General features: G+C 43.4%; 1 protein-coding gene across 1 annotated transcript in view; it reads left to right on the plus strand.

Moving 5' to 3' along the window:
• The first annotated feature begins 16,936 nt into the window (after positions 1–16,936).
• Positions 16,937–25,296, plus strand: part of ppp2r3a (protein phosphatase 2, regulatory subunit B'', alpha) — a 62,385-nt gene continuing 54,025 nt past the window's right edge. Inside the window, exon 1 of the mRNA XM_028975530.1 lies at positions 16,937–17,286. The gene's annotated coding sequence lies outside the window, so the exon portion shown is untranslated. The remainder of the gene's footprint in view (positions 17,287–25,296) is intronic.

Consider the following 25,296-nt stretch of genomic DNA (forward strand, 5'->3'; position numbering starts at 1 on the left):
CTTTTTTTTTTTTTTTTTTTTTTTTTAAACCTGTCAATGAAGGCAAAGGATCTTGGGAAATGTAGTGTGCGTAAGGTACCGCCCACTTCCTTTATCACGGTGTTACAGGTTATAATAAATGTCATGAATAACTGGGAAGAGAATGATTAAATATCCTTGCACTTTGCAAAATGAAATGAACTTTTTTTTTTTAATCATCAATAAACTATTTAACAACACAGTAATCCAAGTCCAACCTTGACATCTGGGGGTGCTAGTAGCCTAGTGGGTATCACACTGGCCCATTAACCAGAAGACCGCAGTGTCACAGGTTCAAACCACGTTGTGTCCCTAACCAAGACACTTAACCCTGAGTTGCTCACAGGGGGTTGTTCTGATTGCAAGTCGCTCTGGACAAGGGTGTTTGATTAATTATGTAAATGAATCACAGCACAGACATACCACATATTCTAACGTAAATACCTGTAATTTTGTGTAATAGGCAAGTTGCTTGATTACACGTTGAACATTCTTCTTGGTTCTACTGTTCTCTCTCTTGAAAATAGGTGCTATGTTATCACTACATGTAAACATGACATTGGTGGCCTTTGCTCTACTGTCAAAAATAGAAAGAAAAGAGAAAACATTTCCGAAATGACGTGTTCTGTTATCACTGAGTACAACCCAGAATATAAAGTAAACATGGTGCCTGCTGCTGAAGAATGGAATTTGGTTTATACTTGTTTTGGTGTGGAATTAAAAACAAACTTAATTTTTACCTTTTTTTTGTAAATACATTGAACCTCTACACTTTAACAGTGAATGGACAGAAATGTTGATGATCTCCACTGGGCAAAAAATCATTCTAATGACTGTTACATGCAACATCAAATAAATGGTCAATAATAGACCTGTAAATACCTTCCATAGGTCTAAATCAAATAAAATACCAGGCTTAACTTCACAGATGTACAGTGCTGTTTAGCACTAGAGTTAGACTAGAGTTTATTATGCTACTTTATGAGATCTTTGAAAAGTCTCCTTCAACACATTTCAGAATGGTCAGCACTGAAAGAAAATGACCATCATGCCAAATAACATTCCCTATAAAATCCCCGTCAGAGGGCACAAAGAAACTGCAAACTTACCCTTCATTTTTCTATATATATCTTATATTTCATAAACTAGCTGTAGGGCTCCACTGGGGTACAGAACAAGCTGTCTGCTGTGCTCTCAAACAAACCTTGAATTAAAGAAAACATTTAATACATTTGTTACATACAATGTAAACAACTACTATATCTTGATAAGTGTACTCATCCGAAGTTCACAATCTCAACATTAGATTCCTGACATCATGTCAAGATGTAATTACTATTTTTCACCGCAAGAGGGGGAAGCGCACACATTTTTTAAAATGTCAAATCCACGTCATGATCGTGGGCTAATTCTAGGTACAGGGTCACTATGAAATTGCAGCCTAAAAAAACACTTCAACATCAGGAACAGTTTACTGTAGATCGCATTACCTTTTTGTCCCTGGACTCCTCAATGCTGAATTATGTGACTACCATCACATTTTCACCACCTGCCATTTTCAGCATTTCCTGTCTTATTTTTGTGTTTCAGTTGGGATGAAATCTCTGAAAAGGCACAGGAACATTTGGTTTCTGGAATACCCTGGCCATATTAAGGGAAAGAATATTTAATGGCAAAAAATATATATATATTATTAAATGAGTATTGAAAGTCCTAGACTCCTTTAACTAGACCAGGTTCACCAACTATGTAGGCTAGTAAAATAGTTTATATACATACAAATTATGCCTCTGATTAATGGCTTGCTAAATCAAATGCATCATGTTCATAAAACGAACATTGGAAGAATCTCTGAAATCTCTACATTTGCCTTACAGCTAATCATCCACTGAGAACTAGAAAACCACACAGACAGTTCATATTTTGAGGTGCTCTGTGTCTGTGTAAGCTTTATCATTGCATACAGTGCATTAAGATGAACAATGTCTCTGTGAGTGTCAGAGTTTAGCCTTACAAAATGAAAAAAAAAAACTGACATGGTTTTATTGCCACAATTTGTGATAATGTTCAAGAAGACCGGTTTTTGTTGGCTACAGAAGCAGAGAAAATGGATTTCTGTTGGATGCTGGCCCAAACATTTGTAAAAAAAATAAAAAATCATTGCTTTAGTGGAACCATCTGTGGTTGTTACAGCGAGATGGACGTTACTTCCTGTGCCTTGCATTAATATTTAATAGAAGATGTGAAGCGGCCATGACTGCCCATGTGCTGACCATATCTAACAGAATCCAGAGAGTATTCACAGCAAATCACTTTTTCCACATACGTTACAGCCTATCCTTGATCAGTTTGGCTCATTCCTCTTTGCAGCATCTTTCAAGCTCCATCAGGTTGGATTCGAAATGTTGATGCACAGCCATTCAAGATCTCCCCAGAGATTCAAGTCTGAACTCTGGCTGGGCCACTCAAGGACAGTCACAGAGTTGTCCTAAATCCACTCCTTTGATAATTTGGCTGTGTGCTTAGGGTCATTGTCCTGCTGAAAGATGAACCGTCAAGTTCAATAGCGCTTTGTAGCAAATTTTCATCCAAGATGTCTCTGGACATTGCTGTAGTCATCTTTCCCTCTAAACATACTCTCCCAGATCCTGCAGCTGAAAAACATCCCCACAGAATGATCCTGCCACCACCATGCTTCACTGTTGGGATGGTATGAGCGGTGACTGGTTTCCTCCAAACATGACAGCTTGCATTCACACCAATGAGTTCAACCTTTGTCCCATCAGACCAGAGAATTTTGTTTTACATTGTCTGAGAGTCCTTCAGATGCTTTTTGGCAACTCCAGACTTCCATCTGGCCATTTTACCATTCAGGCCTGGTGGATTGCTGCAGAGATGGTTGTCCTTCTAAAAGGTTCTCCTCTGTCCACAGAGGTTCTTGGTCACCTCCCTGACTAAGGTCCTTTCCCCCCGATCACTCAGTTTAGGCCGCCGGCTAGCTCTAGGACGAGTCCTGGTGGTTTTGAACTTCTTTCACTTACGTTTATAATCCTATCTCGAAGGTCTACAGACAATTCCTTTGACTTCATGCTTGGTTTGTGCTCTGACATGAACTGTCAACTGTAAGTCCTTATGTAGACAGGCGTGTAACAAATCATTAACAATAATTTATCTGGACTCCCCGTTCTTGTGATTTGGATCTGGAGTAATGCATCGGACAGATGTTCTCATGATAAGGAGGGTGGTGAAGGGTGGTTTTGCATGTTACAGCTACACATCAAATGGGGTTTTATGACATATATTTAAAAATACACATTTATTACCTGGGTCTGGGTTTCTCAGGAGGGTGAATGTGAAACATGTATATGTATATATACATGTAAATCCAAGAGATCCATGACAACCATCCTTCTACCCTGGCCTATCTGGTGCTGGGCCTAGGGGATGCCCTGTCCTGTTATGATTCCGGCACCACCACCATGTCCCAATGGAGCATACGGAAGGACAAAGGTCAGCGTCCCCTATATGGCTGCCATCTTCCTCATTGTGTCTATGTGCTTTGTTGCTGTAAGATGTTTCTTCTTTTCCCGAACGCTTGCTTGTCCACTGACCACGATTCTGCCCATCCCCTGACCACCCTGGTCTCCACCCCGATGATGACCCGCCCGATGACACCTCTATCACCAGGCCACTTCCAGTACATACCAGCCACGGGAAAGAACTCTGCATCACCTGTTCAGGAATGTCTGCAAGTCTGCCTTTGGACATGTCCCGTTTAACACACAGGCACTTTGCTGCATTCATTTATAAACACAGGAACATATCTTGACCTGTGTGACATGACAGATCCAAATGCAAAAAAAAAAGAGGAGTACAAAACAAAATGGAAGAACCGAGTCTACGCACCCCTAAAGCAAAGGACTCACAACAAGTAAGGGGCTGTACTTTGGGAGAGGGTGCGTCGGAGAAGGGGACTGGGAAATATGGACTGCAGGCACTCTGACACAGATGGAAAAAAGGTATGAAAACGCCTGAGGGAACAAGCATATGATGTCATGGGAGACAACCAGGTAAACATACACTCAACAACCATGGAGAAGGGAATACAATCTTGAACACATGTAGAGAACACAAGACACAAGACTTTGAAGACTCAGACTTGGACAGACATTAATCTCTTTAGCAAAAAACAGTTGCAGAGACAAAATGGGGTTAAGACCGGACAATGAGATGAGTAACAGGAAGTAGTAGTGCTCAGGTGAAACATATGGCGTGGGGCATGGCTTGACTCAGTACTCAGGTGATGGCGATCTGGAACAGGTATCAGAAGGGGCCGCTAGTGCTGCTGTCACACAATGATATAAATTGACATTGCACTGTAATTCTGCCTTTAAATTTCCTTTAAACTGAATATAGAGCAAGTATATCAATACATCTTCTTGGATAGATTTTGATTACTTTTCCTTATATTAATTTCCTTAGTTGTTGAGGTGGACAGCCCAGCCAGCCCCAAATTCCATGCTGTCCCATAATGCAGTTGGGAAGCAGCAATTCCAACTAAACACCCACATGCTGATCAAACTGGGAAAAGAAAATCACAGGGTGCCTCTCTTAGATCAGGGAGGCCAGCACATCAAGCTGGGCCCTGGGATGACAAAACCAAACGGAGGCCCAATCCATCTTCCAGATGAAGTGCTCCTGGACTGCCCCGCTTTTCTGACATTCTCCCGAAATGAAATTGGCAATCATGCTCAAGCTCATGTGTCTCCTTATTCATGCGTGGTACATAGCCATGTTCAATGTCAAATCCACAACGCACTGAAACCGGGATATTAAATTTAGCACACAGTTTATGCAGTTCATACCCTGCAAATCGGCTAAACCGCCAAATACCGGAGTTTCAGTGTTGGTTTGATGTTTGAGTGTATTACGTAGTGTATGTTAAGTAGTTTATTTTTCCAAATTCTTCATGGACATGTATGTGTCCTTGTCTGTGCATAGCACAACAAAGCATAAATGAGCAGTGCTGGAGATTTTCTGTTGATGTCACATTAATCTTTTTTTTTTGTTTATTTTACTGTTAATTTCCAAACAAACAAAAGTGCACTCTCTGTATCTTTGGCATGGCATTTGTTGTGGGAACTGCAGTTTCGGTTTGTATGTGTGTTCAGTTTTGTATCCAGTGTTTGTATGTGTGTATATTTGTTCAATGAGGAATTAAGTGAGAAATTGCCTGGCCTCACTGTGCATTTAACTAGAACCATCAGGGCCCTGACTGCCGAGAAAAGCCTTCACCCAGACAGGCATCTGCTGTGGTGATGCATGTGGCCAGCCGGTTTCCACTGAACAAGTGAACCGCTGGCAGCAGGCTAAAGAAATGAGAGACACAAGACAGCCAGAGCGGATCATTGTTTTATTTGGCTGATCCAGCCGATCCGTGTATTTGAACCCACACTAGATGCCTTTATTGTCACTATATGAGTACAGCGACATAACGTTTGAAGCAAACCAGCAGATGTAAATTAAAACAAGATCTGGTAAAGGTAAAGTATATAATTAATAGAAAATAAAAATGTAAGTCTAAAATATTCACAATTTGAAGTAAGCAGTGAGTGCAAGTGTGTAAGGCGTTGATCAAGCATTTGTACATGGTGGTATATACAGTAGAGTAGAGAGTGTAATACTACACAACAGTTATTGCACTATTGGTGCAGTTTTATTTTATAAAGGGGTCACAAAATTGCTTTTTCAAGACATTTAAATTACTCAAATTATTAAACTCATAATTTTGATTTTTTATGGTGAACTACATGTATTACAATATTTCATTCTGCTGAAACTCCTATGTTATGTTATAAGGAATTGGTCCCTTATCTAATTGACAGGAAGTATGAGGTTTGAATCAATGTGAAACAATCAAACTGAACAGTATGCTCCATCTTACTTTCTTTTTTCCTGAAACACTAATTGCTCATTTGAATTTATTTTGGGCCTCTAAGCATAAAAGGAAAAGCCATGCTCAGCTGCACCAGCCTCACTGTAAATGTGGTACTGTGAAGTCGTCAGGACAGAGCATGTCAGAATGGAGCAATGCTTCCTTGCCAATATATTAGCTGATTGTAGATTTATGTTACTCAATAATAAATAATCACTACTACTATTACTGCTGCAACCAACAACATTATTAATCAACGCAATGTTTAATTTCAATAGTACTTTTCCAGGGCAATAATGTGTATAATATGTAAATCAAGTTGAGAAATTCAGAGATCAGGGTATTTTTTGGTTATATTACTTGTTACTATGACAACAAGTATATTAGAACCCCTATAAATAAAAGGTTGAGATTGTCGTTGTATGGTTAAAAGGTTTGAAGTTGAAACACCATGAGGTACTGGATGCACTAGCTGCTCAAATGTGTGTGTGTGTGTGTGTGTGCAGGCACTTGTGTGTGCTTTTTGGAGTGTTGAGACATGTCTGACTCAATGTGCCCTTAATACTTTGATGATTTACATTGATGACAAATTATTCAGTCAGAGGTGGATTTATGATTGAATAGCTGCCCTTTTTTATGAGCGCATCTTCATTCATTTATCAGGAGGCTGATGTCACAGCCACTCACTCTCAGCTCTGGGGTAGAAACAGCTATCCTGGATGCATCATATATCTACGATCATTTTTCTGGAAGATGCTGTTGGATGGTGTAGAGGATGAAACATTATGTTCATTTTTGTTTCATTTTAAAACGCATTGTAATAAATATGCAAGATCTATCGTCTCACACTCTAACCACTAGGCCTAAACCCCTAACCCAACCATAAACTTAAAATAGTTTTGCACTATTAGTTTGAAAATTCACATAACAGGCAGCTCAGCAGCCAGTACAGGCCCAATCATAGCCTGGATTCAGTGTAATAGATATATGATCTGGACCTTTCAAGCAAGAGAAGAAATGGCTAAGAAGTTCTTATTGAGACTTGCTTGAAAAAAGCTTGACAAAAAATTGATTAGTTGTGCAGTAGTATTGCCTTTAGAATCTAGTTTCTCTCTCTTCGTCTTTAGAATCTAGTTTCTCTCTCTTCGTCTTTAGAATCTAGTTTCTCTCTCTTCGTCTTTAGAATCTAGTTTGTCTCTCTTTGTCTAATCGGATTACTGAATATGTGACATTATGCAAGATATATATCACATAAATCGCAGCAGCAAGGGATGTGAAGGTGTTTGTCATGGTTCCTGTGCCAGCACCCTGCCAAGAGGACACCCGCAATGCTGACCGACGGCCATCTAACGGCCATCGACGGCTCGAACATCAACGTGAATTTGTTCCTATTGTTGCTGATCATTCTCTTGGAATTGCCATTGTCTGTTGTCCATAATGAATTGCACTGTTGATAAACTGAGTGCCCTATTTATTGAATTTGCACACTGCGTTGGTGAATTTGAAGCACGGAAAAAAAAAATTCATGATGCTTCACAACCCACTTGCCGTTGACGTGGAAACTGCTCCTGTACAGATTCAGCTGAAGTGTATAGATCACATTCGGCAAGGTTTCTGAAGCACTGCACTATGGGATCTGCATGCAATGTATGCAAACTTACCTTATGCAATCAATTCTTTGGAAATTGATATGTGACAGGCGGTATGGTATGATATGTGTTTGTGTGTGTCTGACTGTGTGTGTGTGTGTGTGTGTGTGTGTGTGTGTGTTTGTGTGTGTCTGACTGTGTGTGTGTGTGTGTGTGTGTGCAATATCCAGAGCTGCCAAATGTTGATTCACAGAGGCTGCTCTCCAGGACACTTGCACAAAGGCCTGCTTTATGAAAATACAGGTGAGTAAAGGTATGCTATGCACCCCCAGATCTCATTTCCCTAAATCCACCCAACATGCCCTACAGCCAGATTCCACTATTGTCTGTACTCTCACCTATTGAAAGAAATGTGGGTTTTGGGGCTGTTGGAGATGCACAACATTGGTTGTATATTCAACCCATGTTTCAGATGAAGGGTTTCAGATTTCAAAAGTAAAACATGAGGTTAAGAGGTAAAACATGATGTAGTGGTTGTATCAGGTGAAGTAATGGAATAAAATCCAACATGCTCTTTGTGTGTGAGGAAGATTCAGTCTCCAGTCATGTTCAGAAAGCATACACAGTAGGTATTATTACACAGGCCTGTTGTTACAGTTTGCACCTTCAAGAACAAATCTAGCATTAGAACAAACTGAAACCAACTGTTTTCCAACTGTTTGCAACAGTCCTGTCTGACTATTAGTGACCTGTGTTGCAGTTATATGTCAACTGTCATATTTCATCATATTTTCTAATACTCTATCTTCTAATAATAATATATTCTTCCACCTCAGTTGGATCCAGTTGTCTGCACAATTGACCAGGCAAAATCTTACTCTTCTTGACTCAACCCTTCCAATTTATCCAGGCTTGGGAACAGCAGGAAAACAATGTCACATGCATGTCCAGTTGCTTGGTTCTCTTCATTCATCATTGGCCCATTTTTATGACATATATAATGTCTTGTTTTTTGGAGAATGGGGAGCCATGGTTGTATGTACAGTATATTGGGCCAACATTACAATAAAATATGCAATGCTCCTTGAGCTGCTCAGAGGTATCCCTGAGTCAGGTTTGCACCACAAATGAACAGAACTCATAAAAGGACAAAAAAAATTGTTCTGGTTTTCTGTTCTCTGTGCAGTGGAAAAACAGCATTAGTTACTAATAAAGGGCATGAGTAAAGTTGATTCATTTTCTGCTTCAGCAGACAGTATTGGCAGACAGCGTCCACATCACACAAGGTTCCTCCAGCCAGGATCTAGCTGTGTCCCTTTCAAATGAACCAGTGGCCATGTGTGTTTTTGGATGTGTGTGTTTGCGTGTGTATGTGTAAGTGTGTGCATGTGTGTGTTCTGAGGACAGCTGCAGCTTTGGCAGCGCTGGCCTCAGGCCTTACGCAGATCTGTACAGATATTAATCAGAAGCCGAGTCAACTGGCAACTGCCCATTTCGTCCCCCCCTCTGAAGCTCTCACATTCTCCTTCTCTCTCTCTCTCTCTTCCTCTCTTCATTTTTTCACTCTGCCTTTGATCTCTCCATCCCTTTCATTCTTTTGACTCCTATCTCCAAAACTCCCTGTGCCCTTTCCCAAAAATCCAGTTGCTTTGTACTCTCCTCTGCAGGACCCCTTTAGCACAGCAGATGACTGCGTCTCGGCACATCCACCGGCTGGTCGCAGTTATCTATGTCCATCCTGCCGAGCAATGACTTCATGTCTCTCAGCAGGATGGGAAACAAGACGGACAAAAGCAGCATCCTGCCTGGACCTCTTCATGTTGCATGTACTCAAGAGGGAAGCTGGTGTCTATAGCTGCCATGGCAGCTCTCTTCAAATCAGCCTGATTTATGAAGAGCTTCGGCTTTTCTTCCTACTATGGCAATGGTTAAAATCCCAGGAATGAGGAGGAGTTGTTCACAAAAAGTGTGCTGGAACAGAGTTGAACAGAGACATGAATTCATGCACTGGAGTTTGTGTCGCTCGAGAAGACTCATGACTTTGCTGCACCAGCCGGAGAGAGAAAGAAAAGAGACCGAGACAAAGGAGAGAGGTGGCGAGAGAAACACGCTGGAACACAGGCTCCTGTTGAGGCATCTGACACACGCAGCCTATTTTTACAGCTCACCACGCTCAATCAACTGGCACTCTGACATACCGGCAACAAAGAGCAGGAATCTCACAACGTGTCAGGCAGATTTAGAACATGCAGAAACGATGTCTGTGGGTCTCGGCCTCCTCGCGGCCACGAAGCGGCTATGTCATGCCACTTCAGACCACTTAGGCTTGTGCCTAAACCGGTTGTGTTTAGTGCTTGGTTGGTGTGGCCCACAGGGGGCATTTGCTCTGCTCAGACTTTAAATAAGATGTCGTCCTTTAGATGAGGTCATTGTCCCAGTGCCCGTGTTTCAACGCTGTCCTCTTAATCCACTATGTGCTCACCACCCAATGTCTGGCGTGCAGTGAGCAGAATGGAGCAAATGATGGGAGCTAACCCATTATGTTATTTGAATACATTTTTCACCTAAAATTATCTTCCCAAAATCTACTGCTACTAACCCTTGTTAGAAAATGATGATCCATGGAGTCCACGAGTTCCCCCCTGATTGCCTGTTGTTGTGTAAATATACTGCCCTCTTGTGTTTAGTCTTTGTCAGGTCATTGTTGGTCTACGTTTACCACAGTCCTGCATTGGGTGTCTCTGTTCTGAGTAAATCCGCTGTCTTGTCAAGTCGTGCGTTTGTGTCCTCCATTCTTGCCTGCACTGATCCACGGATCCTGTCAGATACAGAAGTTCACGAAGACCCAAACCCAAAGCTGGGAATCATTGTGTTAAAAACACTCCAAGAAAACCAGACCTTTGATCGCTGGAGTAATTATGATTATGTATGACTTCATCCATCTTTAATAGTTCATGTGTGTCCATCAAATCTGAGCTCTGCATCATAATATATTTCGTCTGAGAGCAGACGACAGGTGATGTAATCACCCATAACTCACTGACATGGACGCCGTCCATTTTAGACGTGATTGAGCCATGTTAGATCCATCCTGCCTCATAGAACAACATATCCTGTTTCAGAGCAAAGTGTTAACACGTAAGTCCGGGAGCTTTTTATACCCAAGAGATGCAGATGGTTGTGAAGATCCCTGCCTTTCCCCTCATCAATGTAGCAGAGTTTCCATTCTCCCAGAGGTTCCTCTGTGGGTCCAGACAGACTTCATAAAGATGTTATTTTAATTCATTTCCGTGGTGAGGGATACTTGCTCTGACCACAGCGGTGTCTCGCTTTTTGTGGTGACCTGCCATGCCTCCTGCTTCCCAGAGTTACTTACCAGAAGCCCAGCTTGGTATTCTCCTCAAAGGCTGCTGTGGTCATTATGCTAGTGCTTTTGACTGCTGCTCCTGTATTAGGCCCTCGGCTGAGTGTAAGAAGAGAACTACATTTTGCTGACTGTTAAGTAAGAGATGCCCAGTCACATCAGTCATTGATATTAGACGCAAGACAAATTTCCATAGTCCCATCATCGCTCACATAATTTGCAAATAATTACACTGCAGTATAATGCCTTCGCGAGCGGTTTACTTGAATACGATGTTGCTTCACCATAATAGTAGGACACAGCAACTGACTTTTTTTAAATGCCCCAAATCATCCAACAAAGCATAGCAAAAACATAACATAAAAACATAACAGGAAATACATTTTTGGTGTAGCCCATACCAAATCTAGAAGGTTCTATCAGGGTTCTGGAGTATGGAGTGTCAATGGAGTATGTCATTGACATAAATGCTGGGGTTGTGGTCCTAATATTTTCATAACTAATTATAATAAAATAGAAGAATAGTGTCATCCTGTTCATGAAATTTATAGATGTATAAATTATATAGTAACAGACATGTGTTTTGAAGCACAGTTTTAAAATGACTGGCAACAGTGAGGTGTGCAGCATAGGTTCCACATACCATGATACAATTAGGTTACTGAAAATAAAACACAAACTAATGTACATTACAGGAATAGAAAATGACAGGAACTTTCCTTATTTTGGAAAGTTTTACTGCTTTCTTCACATTCCCTGCCACTGCTGTATACTTCTGTGTATTAGATTTATTCTCCATTTATTCTTCTTTGCTCCACATTTTTTTTTTCAGAACATTTGTTCTGATCCCCTGTGATATAGTCATAAAATTATTTCTGTGTGTTTTTGTGAGGATCTTAGTAAACCACCTTTAAATATCACAGCAGGAAAAACCCCTGAACACAAGCCATGGCCACAAAGCAATTCCACATGTTGCAAGAACAGCACCAAATAACCAGCAGTTTTACTTTACTGTGTGCGTTATCAATGGACAGGTGTGCTGCATGAGAGGACTTCAGATAAATCTGCCCCCACGCTGACAGCTCTTTACTCAGCCCTAATTTGATATTTATCATGTATGTGAGGCATGTGTGGCCCTCAGGGACAATTCGGTGCACTCTTCTGTTGCTTTAAGCTAACCTTCTTTTTTAGGAGTATTAAGATGAATGGGTTTTACTTGGAATGTGAGTATTGCTGGGACCAGAGAGGAGTGAATAAATCCATAAACTAAGTTGCTGATTCAACACTTCTATTGTTTTGTTGAATTGACCAATCAGAATTAAATGCCACATGCTTACTCAATCACATAATTTGTTTGTGCACAGGAAGTGACCAGTTCAAATAATACATTTTTGTAAACTACATTTATTTTTGAGCATACATTTACATTTACAGCATTTGTCAGATGCCCTGATCCAAACCGACTTACATTTAGTAGTTACAGGGGACAGTCCCTCTGGAGCAACTCAGGCTTAAGTTTCTTGCTCTGGGACACAATGTCAGTAAGTGGGGTTTGAACCTGTGAATTTGTGGTCTTGTGTATAAAAAATGATATGAAGCTTATGTGAACTGCTATACTCAAACCAACAGAAGATTTAAGAGATATTTTGTTATTTTAGATGGCATCTGGAGGTTTGTAGCCAACGTGGTTACCTTTACTCTTCCGTGTTATTGATTCCCAAGTTGTAAGAAAAATGTGCATATTTCCCACCTTAACTTTTTTCCACCCTTGTTCAGTGTCCGTGTCCTTGACAAACAGACACACAGGTACAATGGCACCATCTGCAAACCCTCAGAACTGAATAATTATCACCTTTCTGAAGCAGATGTTAGCAGAGGACCAATGGCACTTGTTCTAAAGAACAGGGATCGCAGGCTTTGATGCTGCATGTTGTTAACATGTGCAGGAATGATGGCAGAAACATGAATGCATGCAAGATATTGGAATTTGAAAGAGATCTAGATTTGGGGTCAAAGAGACTTGATATCCTGTTTCACATTGTCCCTATTATTTACCCAGCAGCCACTTCCTGACAACCAAATCCCTTGTTTCCTCCATCTATTTTCATGTGAGGCAGGAAAACACCAACACACTTTTTCACTAATTACCATAAAACTATCCAGGACTAACATCTCTGGAGTCCTCCTTAACCCGAGCCAGGAGGAGCTTGGAAACCGACAACCAGGGAGGAGATGTGTGAAGGAGCAGCACTCATTAAAAGGTCATGAGTGAGAAGGAAAGATTCATTAGTCAGCCCTAGAGAAGAACACCAGATGTAATGGGGAACAAAGAGAATAACTTTAAATAACTAAGCTTTTAGAAACACTGCCCTCTGGTCAGGAAGAGGTGCATGCCTAAATTGTGACCTCTGACCTCTAAAAGATAACTTAAACCAAACTGTGTTTTAACCACCAGGCCTGGCTTGAGTCTTTTAAAGTGTTTTGTTCCAGTGTAATTAATCCAGTCGACTTCTAAGCTTTCCTTTTGTCACTCTTCTCTATCTCTTACCGATTCTCTCCTATTTCTCCTACCAGCTCCGGTGGGAATTAATTGAATCCTGATGTTACTCTGCTCTGTAGTCCGGAAAGACCCCTCCACCCATTTTTACACACACACACACACACACACACACACACACACACACACACACACACACACACACACACACACTCTCTCTCTCTCTTACAGCCTCTTTCAGCCAGTTGGATATACTGCTCCACTCACACCCCACCCCAGCTGTTGAGCGCAGAAGACATGCAGCTGTTGTTGCTGGGGGACGGGGCCTCGGTAGATCACAAAAGGGGGTAAATCCAGAAAAAGCTATAAGTCATGGAGAAGTTTTAAATGTTAGTTTAGACATTTGTTCAGACATTTGTTTTGAACCGTGTGAGCAGATAAGAGTCTAGACAAAGTGCATGTTTAGAGAAGTAGAAATTCTCTCTAGGTTCTCTAGCATAGGTCTAGTGTGCATGAGCTTTTAGCCATAACCTGGTGGAACTAATGGGGGGAATGCACACATGAAGGACACAATCAATCTTTCTAGCCTAGCGTCAGTTTACTGATCTAATTTGACGTCTCATTACATTTGAAGGCCATGATACAAAGTCATGTTGTTTTTATTAAAGCAAAGTGGCTCTGATTAGAATCATCCAACTGAAGCAGTTTCACTCCCGTCCCGGTTCTCCGGTCACGGTGAAGCAAATGACAGTGGCCATGGCTTTTATTGCAGGGAAAACATGAACATATACAAGGAACTTAGTTGCAGAATGGGTGAGGGCCTTGGTTTCTGCTGGAACAGGTGGAACCAAAAACAGACATCATCCTGTCCATTCTATGTGTATCCCAAGTACAGCGATTAGGAATGTAAAAAGGTGTCATCCTTTGGTTGTGACATTTAACAAAGGTCTGTCCAAATGGTTATGGGGCTCCCAAAATTGTGGCATTATATTAATCCCATTAAACCCCTCTCTACCCCAGAACATATTGAAGTGGTGAAAAATGGTGGATACTTCACATGTCTGGATGAGGAAGTATGAACTCAAAATGACCAATGCATGAAGGTTTCGTTGCATTAAATGGCAGACATCACACAGCTGTAGCTTCGCCCCAAGTCAGAGAACATGCTCTTATCTGTATTCTGACCTTTCTCCAGCCAGCAGAGGCACACAGATGAGCGTGTCTGGGAACCAGGCAGCCTCGCCATCACTGGTGCAGAAGGGCAACAGCATTTCGGCATCTACTGTTTTGGCAGGGGCCTGGTCTTTTTAAAGAATGGAAAGTTCCTGTGAACACACAAACACACACACACAGAGAGAGAGAGAGAGAGAAAGGGAGCGTTGTTTGATAGGACTTTCTTGGAGGAAATGAGCTGAAGGAAAGAGGGAGGTCAAACAGACCTGCCCTCTGACCTGGCAAAAGCTGAACAGCAAACAAACACCAGACATGCATTCACACGTACACATGCACCCACACAACTAGTTCTAAACAGAAAAAAAGCCCTGACATAGTGCTTCTCTGGCCTAATCAGTAGGACAGAACATTTCCTTAAACCAGGGGGTCTAATTAGCACTGGAATGAAAGCTTGGAGCTCAAAAAGCAGCACTCACTTTTCCAGCCGCTTTGTGCGCTAGATCAGTTGCCTGTAACGGTAGAGCGATTGCGGTAAAGTCACTGCAGGGCTCAGATGCTAAAACTGGTGTCTCTGCCCGGTGCTAGACAGCGAGGACAGAGTGAAGCCTGAAGACTCGCGGGTATAAAGGGTGTCTGACTAGGACCTGTCTGTCATGTGGCGTGTAGACACAGAGGTGCTGGGGGCATGGACTGTCCTGTGAAGTGTCAGCCGCATCGGGCGACTGATCCCTTAACAGACAGACAGGCGCTCGCTCACGTAGACTCGCTGAAAAACGTCTCATCCTCGGCTCAGCTGAGATCTGATCTGACCCCCCACCTTGTTGGGTCCGCCCGACCCGTTCTAACGTTAATGTTCGAGGCTGAGAGGCATATGTGACACATGTGTCCGCTTCTCATATGCTCGTACCTGTTAAAGCACTGAGAGGAATGCACTCGAAGTCCAAGGCGAGACCAATGTCTGCTCCCCTGCAGAGTGGGCCGTCCACCCTGTCATCGCAGTGACACTTTTAGCCACTGAGTGGCAGAGCGATTATATCTCACCTCTTCCCTTCCAGCCCTCCCGCAGATCAAGGGCCGCGACCGGCGCATGCATTTCAGGTCGCAATATGCAGTCGTGATACGTGGTATTACAGGCGCGTCCATCCACCTTCTGTTCATCAGAAGATGGGGTGGTAGTAGCCTAGTGGGTAGCACACTCGCCTATGAACCAGAAGACCCAGGTTCAAATCCCACTTACTACCATTGTGTCCCTGAGCAAGACACTTAACCCTGAGTTGCTCCATGGGGGACCTTCCCTGTAACTACTGATTGTAAGTCGCTCTGGATTAGGGCATCGGGTAAACGCTGTAAATGTAAATGTAGATGTAAGATGGCGGGGAGGAGCATACGGCACTGAGGAGCTCCCTGATTGTGTTGACATTTCTTCCCTCGCCGTGCGGCCTTCATTTCACTCTGGGGCTTAATGAGTTTCTTCGGGTGTCTGCTTAGTCTTCCATGCTTTAAAACATGCAGCGTGTAATTAGAAGGCATTTATGGCTCCCTCTTCAGAACAGCAGCTGAAAATGACTAAGATAAACAGTCTTCCATACAGACAGATTCTTCAGAAAATCTACAGGATCATTAGTCAGATCATTAGTAAACTGGATTTGTCTCTGTCTCTGATGCTGCCTCAGAACTGTGCTTGTTGCTCTGAGCAGAGGAACTGTGGACAGAACTGAAGTTGGCCAGGTGTCAAAAGGACAATGAAAAACCAGTAAAGAGACCCTGATCTTTTTTTAAAGTTAAAATGCCTCTTGAAAGGTCGTGCAACATCTCTCGTGACCCCTGATGTTGTTACAGGAGCTGCATTCCTTTGTAGGATAGGCGAGAGATCTGAGGCATGCCCTCAATCATCAGCGCTGCACATCGTCCATCAGCAACTTTGGGTAGCGATTATCTGCATAGCCTCTCCAAGACCTTCACATGCAGATTTCAGGCAGCAGCAATGGAAGTGAAACACAATACTAGTAAAAAAAAAAAAAATCCAATAGTAAAATGGCAGTAAGCCATTCGGAGATGCTGCCAGTTCAATGTTACATGTTCTGCATGATTGTAACCCAGATGTTATGGGTCTGGATCTTGGAAAGTGGGTTCTCCTGCAGACCATCATCACGCACAAGGCGCACGTGCCTGCTGCTCAACATCTGCCAGTCCACCTGGTTTCTATAGTAACCACGAGCACGGACCAAAGTTCCAGCAGAACGACACCTCTCCGTTTCAAAAAAAAAAAAAAAAAACCCCACAGTCGTGACTCGAGCCGAGACGCTCGCTCGCGCGCGCGCGCGCACGCACGCACGCACGCACGCGCGCACGCGCCGGCATTCCGGCTGGCGGGGAAATAACGAGGCGCTGGTGTCGTGGCGCGGCCGCGGAACGGTGTCACCCTTTTAGAAATTCCCGCCCCGATTCGGGGCTGTCAGGATCGGGATCGGGACCGGGAACCCCCACCCACTCTCACACTCTCCTCCGGCGGTGAGCTGCGCGCAGCGTATCCCGCTGGTGGCGGAGGGGCGTAACTAACAAAAAACAAGATTATTATAATAATAATCAGAATTAGAGGAGGAAGAAGACGAGGAAGAAGAAGAGCAACTCGCCCCCCGGCTCCTGGACTCTCGGGGGAAGTTAAAGCGCCGTCCGTGGGTATCTGGCGGCGGCGGAAATTCGGTACAAGGTAGGGCTCCGCTCCTCCGCGCCCGGCACGGCGGGGCTACGATAGGGAGAGTAGCGTGGAAACTTTCGTCTCCCCGCGGGCAAGGGTCCGTATTCCCCTCCGGAAAGCGGTGTCGCCCTCCGGGGAATATGAAGTGCTCGCATCCCCGCGAGTCCGGCGTGATTACTGGCGACGCGTCGCCGAGACAAAACCACCGGCTGAGTAACAACTCCCACCGGCGGCGAAGTGGAGCTCAGACCCCGGGGAGCGGTTGGAGGATCTGTCGGTGGGCCCCGTTTGTGTGCCCGGGGCAATTTCGCCGAATGGCAATTCAAGCGTTTCTTCAGGATGTGTAGAATATAGCAATAGAAACCAGAGAGGACCGACACTTTAAAAAAAAAAAAAAAAATGCCATTGTTACCATCACCCACAGGACAATGTGATGACATTTTATGATGATAAGTTTGGAATGGGGAAGGGGGGCTTGTCTCGCACACCTTTCTTTCTCATTCTAGACCAGAAGCATTTTCCGTCAGTGCATCCCGTGCAGTTAAGTTTGTGTGTTTCCAGTTGTGTGATTATTTTTCGCCTCACAGCAATTCAGAAATGCGCCAAAAACACACACACCCAGCTGCTGGAACTGATATGTGTTTAAGTACCATGCGCATTCATTTCCTCAATACTTATTCTGTATTGATAACAAAATAAGATTCAGACCCACCCAATCTGGCAACACAGAGCTCGAGGTCCCGTTGCATCCCTAAATTGGATCCCTTCACACAATCTCTGCTATACTAATCATGTGACAAAGAATTTTGATCATTTTGAATTTTGAACGTGTGACTCCAACAATTGTAAACCCCCTCAACATCTGATCTGATATAGCCCAATGAATATATTTGAATATTTTATTCAGAGTGCAACCTATACTTGATGTGTTGATGCACTGACATAGCATCCATATTAGAATGCTGAATACTAGTTTGTACGTGTGTGTGTGTGTTTCAGATCCCTCCTTAGGCATTTTAACCCTCATCTCTTGCGCATCCAAAGAGGATCAGGTCTCGGTCATGCAGGTTTTATAAATACACCGGTGAGGGACTTTAGCGTTGAGAGTAATTGGGCTTCCTGCCGGCACTAAATGCACGGCTCTCTTCCCTGAGCAAAGCCTTGAACTGTCCTCTCTGTTCTTTTTACTCCTTTGATAAGTTGACAGTTACTGAGTGGATGGTGATTCACGCGATCACTTCCTCTATAATTACCCCAAAATAGAATCCCAAGAAGAGAGTTTTGGAGCTAATGATCCCTTGGGAGCTGCAATTGATGAATGCTGGTTGTTCATGGTGCTTAAAAACTTCTTCTTTTCTCTTCTCTTTTCATTATTAGTAATTTTATACCGATTTGTATGTTGACAAATTCAGGCATTTGTATTGCATAACTTGCCACCTGGCCTTGTGCATTAAGAGACCGATTCAGTGCTTTTTAACCTTGACCTCCCAACTCATGCTCAGGAGAGAGTTCAGCCCGCCTTGACCTGTGGTTAGTGTCACCTCTCCCATCCTGCCACATCTACAGGCCTCAGCTCATTAAACATGATCTGGATGCAGCTCTCCAACTGCAGCTCTTGAAGTCTTTTTTCTCTGGATGACCTGCCCTGGTTCTTTTCCTTTAGGATGCCAAACAGTGCTGCCGGACCCGTAACCATGCTGTAAAATCACCGGCACGTTACCGCCTTAAACGCTGCAACGGGGATTTACTCACCGAAATGCCCCAAGAGCACACAGAGTGCACACACACAAACAAACATGCCCGTTTCAGAGACATGTGATTACTGTGCTGTCAGCCTCCTTCCTCTTGTAGTGGCTATAATGAAGTCAACCTGGTAATTTGTTGCAACCATTACAGTCTATTTCTGGCTACTAGTTGTGCTGGTGTTTATCCTGGCTGAGCGGTAATTATTTGCGTGGTGGGCAGCCTGAAAAACACTGAGGTTGCATTAGAGTTTTAGTGTCTGATGAGTCACGATGGAGCTCAGTCCGCCAATCACGCCGTATTGGTGACATCTTCACACGTGAAACATGTTGGTCAGTTTGCTGTGAACCGCCTTGTCCGGTGGAGGTCAGGACTGGCATGGACATATGGAGGGAAGTCTAAACAGACCCCCACCTGTACGAGAGGCTCATGGTGTTTGGCAGCTCCGGCCGCCAATCAAGGCCCTCCAACTGGGTGACAAGCTGAAGACAGCATGCAGCACCAAAAATCCCCCGTTCAGGTCTTTCCCATCAGTGTTTCTCATTTAGACATTTTTTTTTCTAATGATTGAGATTTGGATCCATTTTATGCTGGGTTTTGATGGGAAACACATTTCTTTTTTTCACTTTATTCTATGAGCCTGTATTCAGAAAGACTCACAGTTACCATTAAGCACATCCAGGCCTGTGACAGAACAAAAAAAAAAAGAGTAATTTTCCAGAAACTGAATATACAACTTGGCATGTTGAGGAGATCATTTGACCACAGTCATCATCTCTCTAAAAACACATATGGCTGATGGTAGGCCAATATAACTTTTTTCTTTCAAATTTGCAATTTGCCCGACTTGATTTATGCATAATGCAGATGAGATCATTGTGCAAAAACCAAAGACATAGAAAGAAGAAAATTGAAATTTTTTTGCTTTTTTTTTTTCATTTTTGCTTTTCAGGCCTTCATCCCGAGGAGGGTTCTACGTAATCTTTGCCCTCTCTTGAGGAATTCGCTCACCCAAGAGTGATGCTCTCATCGCCAGAGCTCAGCCCCTCAGGCCACTGTTTAAAAAAACATGATGGTGCTGATTTACTTGCTGTACAATGTGATTCTGTTCTCTTGTTGAACATAGTAATTCAGAACTTCTTCAGATCTTTTGGATAAGGAATGAATTGGATTTTAACATTTTTGGGCCATGCAAATAGACTCCAATCCCTACAATCTCTATCTAATTGTCCATTTAGACAACGTTTTTGTGTTTATAGATGCAAATTATTTGGAAATTATCTGGAAAGGTCAGAGCTCCAGCATTTTGGATTGAATTGATGGCTTAAAAAAACCATGAAGAGCTACAGTGGATAACATTTTTAGCAACATACGGAGGTGGACAGTATTGAAGTTTTTTTTTGTATCAGTACTTTGGAGAGACTGTTTTACTTTTTACTCCACTACATTACTTTTTACTACATTAGTTATTATGTCTTGACATAACTGTGTCACCCTGAATCTATGTTTTTGTTTGCCGAATACTGGTTGGAATTTGCAAATATTTCATTTTAAAGATGGCTTTGTGCACGTGGTTCAGTGTGTGTAAAAGTGCAAGACATTCAAAATAACATGTACTTCATCCACCACCAGCAACAAATTTAGTACATATTCATTAACAAGAAAAAAATCAGGTTGGTTATGGTTCACAGATGCATGCTGTATACCTATACCTCCAATTTTGCTGGCCTTGAACATATGACCTGGTTCTTCACTCTCACGGGCAGGAGAGAGAATGTTCACCAAGATCACAGTAACTGGATTTCCTTTTCTAAAACTTCTAAAACCGTGCAGGAATAGATATCTTTGAGAAAATGTTCTTTTGTCAGTTTGTGCTTGGAGTAGTGCTGAAGCAACTCATAATTGCGAACAATCCTGTAATTATGTTTGAGCGGCAGGCCCTATGGTTTTTATGCAACAAAACTAGGCTCATTTGGTGGCATTTGTATTGTGCAGAACTATGCTGGATTTGTCCTCAAGTGCCCTCTTTGGCTAGATATGCTCCAGTCAGATTCCCTATCCATCATTAGCAACAGCAGAAGAAGGGAATAATAACTCATTGATTCTCAGCTTCGTCCTATCAGTTTTGAGCGGATGGGGAGAAAACAACAATGCACAGTTCTCCCTCATGGATGTAGAAATGCATGAGAATAATTGACTGAGTAATATGATAAAAGTGCCAATTAACAAATTCAAAGTGCCGGGTACAGCTTTCCAGACCTGGAATTTTCCATCTCTGTCTGTGTTTTCCATATGTGGCTGAGAGATGATTGCTGTTTTCCACCACCTCCTTCACTGAGATCATCTTAAAAACACAAATTCCCATTGGTCAGCACGAACACGCTTCTCCATATCATCATTGCTGATAAGCAGCCCATCATTTTGGACTTTGCGCAGTGTGACCTCATCGTGCACTTGGTGGTCAGCCTGTATAGAAATATAATAAGCATCCATTATGATGGTTTTGCTGACTAATTAGCAGCTCACTGTAGGTATTGCTTGTGCGTTTGCTTTGATGTTGCAGACAGTTTCGAAGGCCACTTATGTGGCCTCAGGAAAAACGCTGATGTTTGTCTATAGAACGACTGTTTGCTCATTGAAGTAAAGCTGAATGGATAAAGGGGGGCTTCAGAGTGGACTTAGTTGAGGTGATGCAATCGTTCGTGCGCCATTTCTTATCTACAGCTGTGTGACACATCTGCTGAAACTCTGCGGTGACAATAGGCTCCATTGTCTCCTTCCCTTTCCGCCTCTGTCAGGATCTGAAGGATGCAGATTTTCCTTGTACAGGCCAATGACGCATCCAAACCCCAGCTGTCCTAGAGGTCCATGCTCTGGGTGGTCTTTTCCCAGGGGCTGTCATGTGATCCACTCCACTGGACACTAAATGTCAGACCTCGTTTCCCCCAAAGTATTATAACATGAAAATGAATAGAAATGTGGCCTTTCAAACGCAAACGTTCAAGTGCCGCTTGTTTTGCTGTGGTGCCATTCTCTCAGATGCGCGTGTTGACAATGAACGTTCACATGGAGCTATTCAGGAGGGGGAGAGTTTTTGACAGCTTGTGTAGGATATGACTTATTTCCTTGTACCGTTTTGATAAACTATTGCACCCTTTGCTGCTCACAAACTGAGAAAATCGACAAAACAAGAGTGAAAATCGGGGGGGGGGGGGGGCATAGAGAGATTTCCTCACATGGAGCGAGAGAAAGACCGTCGGCCCCTAGGGACAAGTGTGAAAAAATGCCCGTGGTCCCACAACAACACAGCACAAGAAATCAGGCTCGCCATCGCCCTCGACCCTTCTCCGCAGTTTCCCTTTTCCCCTGGGGGTGAGTATTAATGTCGTGGCCTGGGCCCCAGAGTTGGTGGAATGCAGCTCCATCAGTAAATCGCTGTCCTCTGAGTGCCTCCGATTGTTGTCCGCCCTCCACTCCAACACTGGCCCCCTTTGTGCCTGGCTCTCGGGCACGGAGCAGCCTGAGATATTCTCCCAGTGCCAGGAGCCCTGCCAGAGTGTTCCAGAGGAAAATTATAAAGGAAGGAGAGCAAGGGGAAAAAAAAGAACAAAGGTATTGTGTGGCCTGGGTAATACGCTCTCCATATTGGCACTGTTGCAGTGCATGAATGGGAAAATAATTCATGGGATTTATTTTTAAGCTGCAGTTAAAAGTGGTTTAGGCTGCGGCAGGCGCTCTCCTGGTGAGAATGAAAATGAATGAAACGTGGAAGGGGCTGCACATGTGCGCCTTGTAATATAGAGTTTTGATCTAGAATTTAACTTTTTTTTATTGCACCGAGTTTGTTAGCAATTTTAGTTGAAAGGGCTTGTTTGTTAAGTGGTTTACAAAGGTTAATTGCAGTCTCACATATGGAATAGCGATGGAAACGGGGTCCCACCCCTTGTCCTTGTTTGTTTTCGGAGCAGTGGTCTGCCGTGTCAGAACCCAACCATGAGCAGCCTCTAAGCTTTTTAACACATGGGCGTTCAAAACAATCGCTGGCGGTGCTGATCCCAGACCTGCTTGGCTTTTTATGCATGGTGGAAGTGAAGCGGGTGTGGATCAGGACTTGTTCCCTTAACGGCAGGTTCCTCCCATGACTCACTCTGCGTCACGTTTCTAAAGTTTTCTGACAGCCCCCACGGCTCCTCCTGTAATCATCCCGCTTTCACCTCTCTTTTCTTTTTCTCTCTTTTTTTATGGAAATGTTCTAGTTCTATAGGGAAACTGGAAAAGATGAGAAAGTGCTGATGTGGAATTAAGGGGTGCGTTAATGCTTGTTAACCCCCCCCCACCAAACACATACACACTTCACTCCACCCAGCAACAGCTCTGATTTCTCCCTTGCACCCTTAATGGCCTCTCTCCACTGGGACTGAGAGGGAGGGAGAGAGAGTGGAGATCATAAATATTATTTGCCCTAAGGGTGGGAGTGAGAATGGAAGGACAAAAAAAAGGAGAAAACTACTTTTATCGTGTTCTGTAAATGCAGCCAACATCAGGCCAAAAGGATTTGATTATAAACAGTCCCATTCTCAGGGAAAGAAGTGGGTTCGGGAGTGGCCGCCCGCCGCCCTTTGGGGTGTTTTATAAGGATGGCAGACCTCACTGTTGTATTTAAAGGCCTGCGCAGTTTCTGTTGTGGCCAGTGGGCTGGAAGGTGTTGAGAGCCGTGGCCACCACCACCACCAGCAGACCACCAGTGTGGCTCGATTATATGATTCCATCATGCAGGTCTTCTGCACCAACATACAGTAGGTTATTAAACATTTGGCCGAACTGAAAAAAAAAAACTGACTCATGGCCATGTTTGTATGGAATAATATTGTCTTAATTAGATTTGCTATGTGTTTAATTATGTAAAAGTGAAGAGATTGTCATTGTAAAACACAGCACAGTACACGGTACACTACGAAATGTGTCCTCTGCTTTTAACCATCACCCTTGGTGAGCAGTGGGCAGCCATGACAGGAGCAGTGTGTGGGGACGGTGCTTTGCTCAGTGGCACCTCAGTGGCACCATGGCAGTTTGGGACTCGAACTGACAACCTTCTGATTACGGGTCCTTTCCTTAACCTCTAGGCCAACAACTGCCCCTATGGTGGCCTCGCTGCTTCCTATTGATACATTAATACAAATTAAAACTGTGCAGTATCTCATTAACACTGTCCACTAAGGTGGACCGCAGGTGAAAGGTCGAAGATCGCTTTACTGAGCTGCCGAGGAATAGGAGAAGCTGTGTTTTTGAGGAGACCTTAATTACAGCACGAAACACCCGTTTGAGGCTATTATCCCGGTCGGGAACACAGTGTTTCTGCGAGGAGAGGGGAAGTTGAAACATGTTGGTCAATTAAAAGGGAATAAACACCAGGCAACGCCAAGGCAGTCGAGTCTTCCTTGGAAGGTGGGGTGCTCACAATGGTTAGTTGGATGCATGCTGAATAGGAGGGGAGCTGTTAAATCTTTCCCCTTGAGCCATTAATCAATACCTAATAATTAAGGCTTGAATTGGGGCCTGCATTTTAATGTGTTTTCCCCCATTAAGGTGGCTTAGGATAATGCAATACACAAACACAACGCACCAGAAGATTATCTTTGAGGCTGCTGTTGGATGACCAGGCAGCATTTAAGTAGTTTCCATGGCTACAAACATGCCTGCAGATGGATCGTGTTGAACGAAATGAATGCAGGGCAAAGCAGTCGTGCTCAGCATCTGCTGAGAAAGCAGGATGGGGACAAATCTACATCTCTCCCATTTTCTCTTGCTCTCATCTTCTCTGTCTTTTTTTTAAATGGGCACAATTTACTGTCCTACTCCCTGGTGCGACATGCTCAGAGCGGAAAACGTATTCAGAGACTCTTCATCTGATTGAAATGACCTGGATTCACAGGAGGGCAGCCGCAAAGGTAAGGAAACCTGGAACCCTAGGCGAGGTGAGTCAGGTCGGGGTGCGTGGGAGTCTGGTGATGTTTTACTGCTATGTGTCAGAAGAGCGGCAGTCTTAAATGAGTAAGGGCTTCATTAGCAGCTCTCATCTGCTTTTAATTTAGGAGGGTGGCGCCATGGATGAACCCTGGTCAGGAGAGTTGCAGACGCTTCGAATATTGAGCAGTAACTCGAGCATCTTTTGTAACATGGTAAACACGCCTCTGTGAGATTTACCTTGGAGTCAAATGAGCATTTAACATGCTGATGAAATTAATGGAATTTTTGTTCAAATTCCCTCCAGGAGCTCTT

The sequence above is a fragment of the Denticeps clupeoides genome, chromosome 4 (genome assembly GCF_900700375.1).
Source record: "Denticeps clupeoides chromosome 4, fDenClu1.1, whole genome shotgun sequence".
NCBI lineage: Eukaryota > Metazoa > Chordata > Actinopteri > Clupeiformes > Denticipitidae > Denticeps > Denticeps clupeoides.